The sequence below is a fragment of the Solanum stenotomum genome, chromosome 3, assembly GCF_019186545.1.
Source record: "Solanum stenotomum isolate F172 chromosome 3, ASM1918654v1, whole genome shotgun sequence".
Lineage (NCBI taxonomy): Eukaryota > Viridiplantae > Streptophyta > Magnoliopsida > Solanales > Solanaceae > Solanum > Solanum stenotomum.
In genome coordinates, this window is record NC_064284.1 from 12495263 (window position 1) to 12502387 (window position 7125).

Sequence of the window (7125 nt, forward strand, 5' to 3'; positions counted from 1 at the left end):
AAGATCAAAGATAAACTAAAGAGAGTAAAAGGGGAGAATGGAAAGTAGAAGAAAAGAAAAAAAAGCGAATATATAGAGAGAGAAACTGAGGGAAAAAAGTTAGAAAAGTAATTATTCATGTGGGTTATTGTATATGTAGAAAGACACGTGTACAATTAATGAGCCACAATTAATTTTATAGTACAATTTGAAATGCTTTGTGTACAATTTGGTAGTGCCGTATTCGTCCTCTAAAGTCTCACTTCTAATGAGGAGTAAAATGAAGCGGGTCCACATATGGTACAACTTGTATGACTTTTGGAACCATTCCTTATTGCTTTTTGTACAACTCTTTAATTTAATGAAGTGGGTCCACATATGGTACAACTTGTATTAGTTTTGGAACTATTCCTTATTGCTTTTGGTACAATTCTTTTATGCTGTGTTGGTACACCCTAAGTGTCATTGGTACAATTCTTTTATGCTGTGTTGGTACACCCTAAGTGTCATTTCTAAATAAGAGTAATATATGTTATTTTAAGTACTTTCTGCTAATTCTTATATGTAAATATATAAAAAGAAAAAGAATTCTTGGAAGGATTGAATTTTGATAAGAATTTAATTTTCATTAGTTTGAGGATTAAAGTCCCACATTTATATAAATTGGAGAAAGAGAAATGAAAAAAACATATATACTAGTAACACTTATTGTGTATGCCTCAAGAAAGAAACTAAAGAGAAGAAAGTGTTAGTAATAAAATTGATATGCTTCCGTAGTGCATATAATTTTTCAACAAAAAGGAGAAAGGCAAATCTTACCAAGAGCAAGTAGTAGGTAAGCAAGGAAACTAACTTGTTTGTGAACAACCATATTATGGATTCTTTTTCTTTTCTTTTGTTTGGGGTGAGGAGTGTCTATCCTCCTTCACCTATTTATACCGAACGAGTGATCAAATAAAACATAGTTAACCAAGTCGTTTTTTCACATTAAAATGTTTTTTTTCACATTATATATATTTAATTTATATATTAATAGCTGGTGAAAAAAATTTAGATATGTCAAATTACTTGCACTTGCTTATTTTTCTTTATTAGAAAGCTTAACTTTTCCACAATTCTTCTCCACAATTGCATATATCAATTTAGGGGAAATAACAATTTTAGTCCATGTATTATAAGTTTATTTTTATTTTGATCCCTGTATATATGAATCGAGTACTAAGCATAATTAATGGAATTATTGTATCTAATTGAAGGACAATAATGGATCTATCTGTAAGTACTAATAAAATATGCCAACCATCTAACATGATTAATTGTTACTCCCTCCGTCTTTAGTTACATGGCTGAATTTTATTTTTAGTAATCTATCTAACATTAATTATTACTACTCACTTTTACTATTCAAACATATCAAAAAAAAATTATATTTTTTTTTAGTCTTTTTCTAAAGTTAAAGAATGTTTTTGGGCCTTTACTCAGAAAGGAAATGTAAACAATTAAATGATATGTAAGCAAGTTTTTGTCTGTTTACAGGAAAGAAAGTTAACGTACTATCATTCATAGCAATATTTTTAATGTTCCATATGTAAGTGATTTTTTGTCTAAATAAATCGTAGAACAAATTACTAATTACTAACTAGGTTGAAAGGAAATAAAAACATGAGATAATAGTGGGACTTACAAATATAGTGAAAGTTGCACTAGCCATGTTTTTCATCTATTGATATTCAAAGTCAACAATTTTTAAAATCAATGAATTATCAAATTTCTTCGAAGGTATAGTGATAGGAGCAATAAATAAGTAGTTAATTATCTCAAATTAACTTTATGTGATAAAAAGAAAGAGTAACCATCTACTTTTTGTTAATGGCTTCACTAATTAGTCCTATTTCCTGTCTTTTTCCTATAGTTAATTATGCAAATCATGTTTTGTGACTATTCTCCCGCATTAAATATTTTGAAATTGATATAGTAAAACTTTATTTGTAGCACACATGAATAAATCATGTTATGTGACTATTCTTTTACATTAAATATTTTATTGTTGATATGGTAAAACATTATTTTTAGCACACATAAATTATGTTTTGTGACTATGTTCCTACGTGGGATGATAAAGCTAATTACATATTAGTGGGTTACTCCCTCTAATTCAATATAAACAAATTATTGACACTATTTTATATTGATAACTTAATATTTGGTTAATGACTTTAAATATTTTTTTTACGGGTGTCACGCTTTAACAATTCATTTATATTGTGTTAGATAGAGTACTAACCTAGCTTTTGGCCATAGATTTAGTTAAAACTAAAAGTAATGTATGAGTTTTTGAAGGTATAAATATGAATTTTTGTTGTTGATATGGTGAAACTTTATTTGTAGCACACATAAATAAATCATGTTTGTGACTATTCTCCTACGTTAAATATTTTATTGTTGATATGGTAAAACATTATTTTTTGCACACACAAATAATATGTTTCGTGATATTCTGCTACATGCAATGATAAAGCGAATTACACATTAAGCGGGTTAATTACTCCCTCTAATTCAATATAAACAAGTTATTACTGCTTCGACAATTCATTTGTATTGTACTATATGGAATACTAAGCTAGCATTTGGTCATAAATATAGTTAAAACATAAAAAATTAAATGAGTTTTTGAAGTTGTATTGAAAAATATTTTTTAAAACTTAAAATTATATTTGAACATACATTTTACTTGAAAAATAAATAAATTTTGTAAGCAGTAGTAAGGTTTCACCTAAAAATTGGTATGGACACGATTTTGAAACTTTTTAAAAAAACTTATTAATCATGAACAAACAAATATTTTCAATTTTATTTTTCTTTTTTGGGAAAATAAGTAAACTAGTCAAAATTTCAAACATAGTTATTAAAAACATTTATACTTTAAAATAATTATTAAAAATGTCAATATGTCAATATTTTAAAAGATATAATGTATCCAAATATAATTTATTTACCTTCGCTTTTTTTTTCCCAAATTGGGTCCACATTTTGACGTCATTATCAGTGGTAAAAAATACAAACGTGAAGAAGAAGAATATCTCTTAAAAATTACTTGAGATTTGAAAATTTTCAATTATCTTCACTTTTTTTTAAAGAATCAAATCTCATCTTCTAGTTGCTCTTAGAATTTCCAAGTTTTTATAAATGGATTTGAGACGATCATCCAGTTGTTGTTATTTCTAGGCCATCTTTATTTTTGCGATTGTTTTTCAATTTTCTCCATTTTCAACTTTCGTCGCTGGCAAAGCTATCAATCCTCCATATCCTAATGAACTTGAAGGAGTCTAAGGTGAAGGGATTAGGTTTTCAAGCGGAGGATTTCAAGATATCTAGGTTTGATTTGAGGGATGCTCTTGTGGATAGGTCAGTGTCATATGAATTTGATTCTAAATTTTTTACCCACATTCTAGCCTTTCTCTCTCACAAGATTCCCCCCCCCCCCCCCCCCCTTCCCTCTCCACAAGTAACTTAAACCTTGTCTTGTTTAAATCAAACTTCATCCATTGTTCTAAGAAATCTCAGAATTCATTTAAAAAAATTTCAACATTTTATACAGATTGTTTAAATCTAAGAAATCATTTTTCTCTATCATTTTTCATATTGTATTCCTTTTTATTATTAGTGTGTTTTCAGATTGTAATTTAATTATTTATTTTCTTGGGTAATTGTAATTTTTTTGGATGACGAGGCAGAGTTTTACTAATGCACACGTGAATACGGATTTAAATTGGGTTTGGTGAACAAAAAATCAGAAAAAATGAACATAGCAAAGAAGAAAAAGTAGAAAGAGAGAGTCAGAGAAGAAGGTTGCAAAAATTGTATTCATACCAGAATTGTATTCATATTAATTTTTGTTTGTCAATTGTTTTCTTTTACTGAGCGTTTGTATTTTTGTTAAAAACATTGTATTTCCTCTTTAGTTTGTAGTCATTACAAGAGGTATGTCAAATAGATTTGTATTTCTTAAGCATAGATGTATCCTATTTCTTTCAAGTCAATTTGTATTTTTTTTTAGAATATTGTATCCTTCAACAGATTGCATTATTTCCACTATATATGCTTTTTTTTTCCAGAATCTTGTATTCCTATTTCTTTCATAGTTAATTAGTATTTTTTAAGAATATTGTATCCTTCCTCAAAAGATTGTATTATTTCCATTATGTTTGCTATTTTTTTTTCTTCAGAATCTTGTATCCTTTAATAAATCATATTCATGTGTAATGATTAGATTATATATATTGAGATACAATCATTAATATTTTGTAACACAAATAAAAGAAAAATATATTTGGAAGTTATGTAATACAATTTCGGAAAAAGGCAAAAAATACCCCTGAAGTACAGGAAGTGGTTTAAAAATACCCTCCATCCATCTTTTGGTCTAAAAATACCCTTCTACTCATCTTTTTGGTCTAAAATTACTCTTCCATCCACCTTTTTGCTCACTTATACCCTTACAACTAACAACTCTCTCTCTTTTTTAAAAAAAAAATACTTATTATGTGTCATTTTCTTATTGAATGAAATAAAAATCCACCTCTATTAATTCTTTTCCATAATTTATCCAAATTAAAACAATATATCTTTTCAAGATCCAAAAAATATATATTTTTAAATCTAATAATTTCTATTTTCTATAGCTTTTTTCCAAAAAAAAAAAAAATTGTTTTAGATAATTAAAATATTTTTGAAAATACTAGTCATGCCACAATTACAGGGACATAATATATTAATATAAATCCTAAAAAAATGTCTATCTTCTTTTCTTTCTTTTTTTAAAAAAATATCATTTAATTTTTTTGACTAATAATCTTGTCGTCCGCGTCATTAGTGATCAAATCTTGGACTGGTGCATCAACTGGAACAACCTATTTTTAGGATTTATATTAATATATTATGTCCCTGTAATTGTGGCATTACTAATATTTTAAAAAATATTTTAATTATCTAAAACAATTTTTTTTGGAAAAAAGCTATAGAAAATAGAAATTACTAGATTTTAAAAAATACATTTTTTGGATCTTGAAAAGATATATTTTTTGGATCTGGATAAATTATGGGAAAAAATTAATAGGGGTGAATTTTTATTCCATTCAATAAGAAAATGACACATAATAAGTATTTTTTTTTAAAAGAGAGAGGATTGTTAGTTGCAAGGGTATAAGTGAGCAAAAAGGTGGATGGAAGGGTAATTTTAGACCAAAAAGACGAGTAGAAGGGTATTGTTAGACCAAAAGATGGATGAAGGGTATTTTTAGACCTTTTCCTATACTTCAGGGGTATTTTTGGCCCTTTTCCGATACAATTTTGATCACTAGGATACAATTTTTAGTTCTCACTTTGAAAGTAAAGTACCAATTTTAATTTGAATAGTAAAGTGAGCACATATGAAATACAAAAGTTGTTGATATACAATTATGATGAAAACATAATAAAAATGAAAGTTTCAGTTTTGGAGAACACTAATTATATCGAAGTTCCAGTTGAAATTTCTTCCACCAAAGTTATTTGTCAACAAAATTTTAATCGTTTGTTTCAAATTTTTCTTCCCAATCAAAAAAACTGCAATTGAATCGAATTCACTTCAACAGAGATTGAGTATTATCAATGGAATGTTAAAAATTGATTTTTGAAATTTTATGAACAAGGAAGATGGGTGCCCTATCGTCTACTTTTGAAATTGTAACTGATGATAATTTTAAGTGGTATGTTCCTTTTTAAAATTGTTATCTTCCCTAATTTTCTCCTTTCTATTATCAAATAATTGTATTCTTGCTAATCAAACAAATAAAAAATATATAAATCACATACATATCAAACTAAAATATTGACATTTTTAATAAATATTGAAAATGTGGCTAAGAGGTCCTATTAAATACCAAAATATTGACATTTTGAAAAATTTTCTTTTTTTTTTTTAAAAAAAAATCTACGGTCCAAGATTTATGGCCCTACGGAAGCTAAATTTGTGGAAGATGAGATTTTTCATAGTCATTTTTTAAAGGAAAAACTACCTAACTAGACATACATTACTACCATATGTATTAACTAAACTTACCTCTACTTTCAAACAATTACATATATTACCACTTTAAAGATATCATACCTATATTTTAAAAGATATAATTAGATATACACATTCCTTAAAATTGGGATTGCTTAATTATTTTTACATTTAAACACCACAATTAATGGTCCAATTAACATTAGTTTCTTTCTCTCTCATCAACATCTCTCCTCCCCCCCACATCCTCCATGCCCCCCACGAGCAAAAAGACCAGTGACGTCGATTATTTCAATGGTCGTATGAGCAAAAAGCCCCCAAGAATGGAGAAAAGTTGAGCATATCCATTAAAACGTATGATATCACAAAAAACTTAAGCAAGTCTCAAATTGGAGAAGACAACACTGAGGAAGACGAAGAAGGATGTGATTTCATAGCCACTGAAAGTAACATTTTTTCGATTGTATACCGGATACATAAAAAATAGTATAGAGACACAAATTAGATACATAGAAAAAAATGTTTATATACATAAAATGGATAGATAAAATACATCCAATCGTTAAGTGCATTTGGACATCCACTGTTATCATGAGACATGATTGAGTGTTCATTCGATTCAATACCCGATCGTGAACAAAAGCAAAAAGAACCAAGTACGAGAGATACACAAAAGAGACTATATCAGATTTGTAGAAGAATAGTTCGGATACATAGAATGAACAAAATAGATACATCTAATCAATAACTATATATCATATACATAGAATAACAATTTAGATTCATAGAATGAACATATTAGATACACATAAATTTGTTTTTTTTTAAATTTTTTTTGAAGTTTTTAAACGCATGATTTTCTCCTTAATTTATATGTCTTTCAGTTACATTCCTTATTTAAATACACTTAATTATATGTATCTAATTAATATATATCTAAGATATATGTATCTCAATGCGCCAGATACATGTATCCAAGGTGCGAATTATGGTAGGATTAGTAATGTTGTAAACTCATGGGAAAAAAAAAGGTAATTAGCTCCTAAACTAGTGGGATTTGTGTTGTTTACTTTTTTTTTTTTAATAAAGTAAACCTCTAA

At 27.3% G+C, this 7125-nt stretch overlaps 1 pseudogene; it reads right to left on the reverse strand.

The window, feature by feature from the left end:
• The window catches only part of LOC125858223 (proteinase inhibitor type-2-like), a 31501-nt pseudogene extending 30651 nt beyond the window's left edge, over positions 1 to 850 (reverse strand).
• Positions 851 to 7125: the final 6275 nt, after the last annotated feature.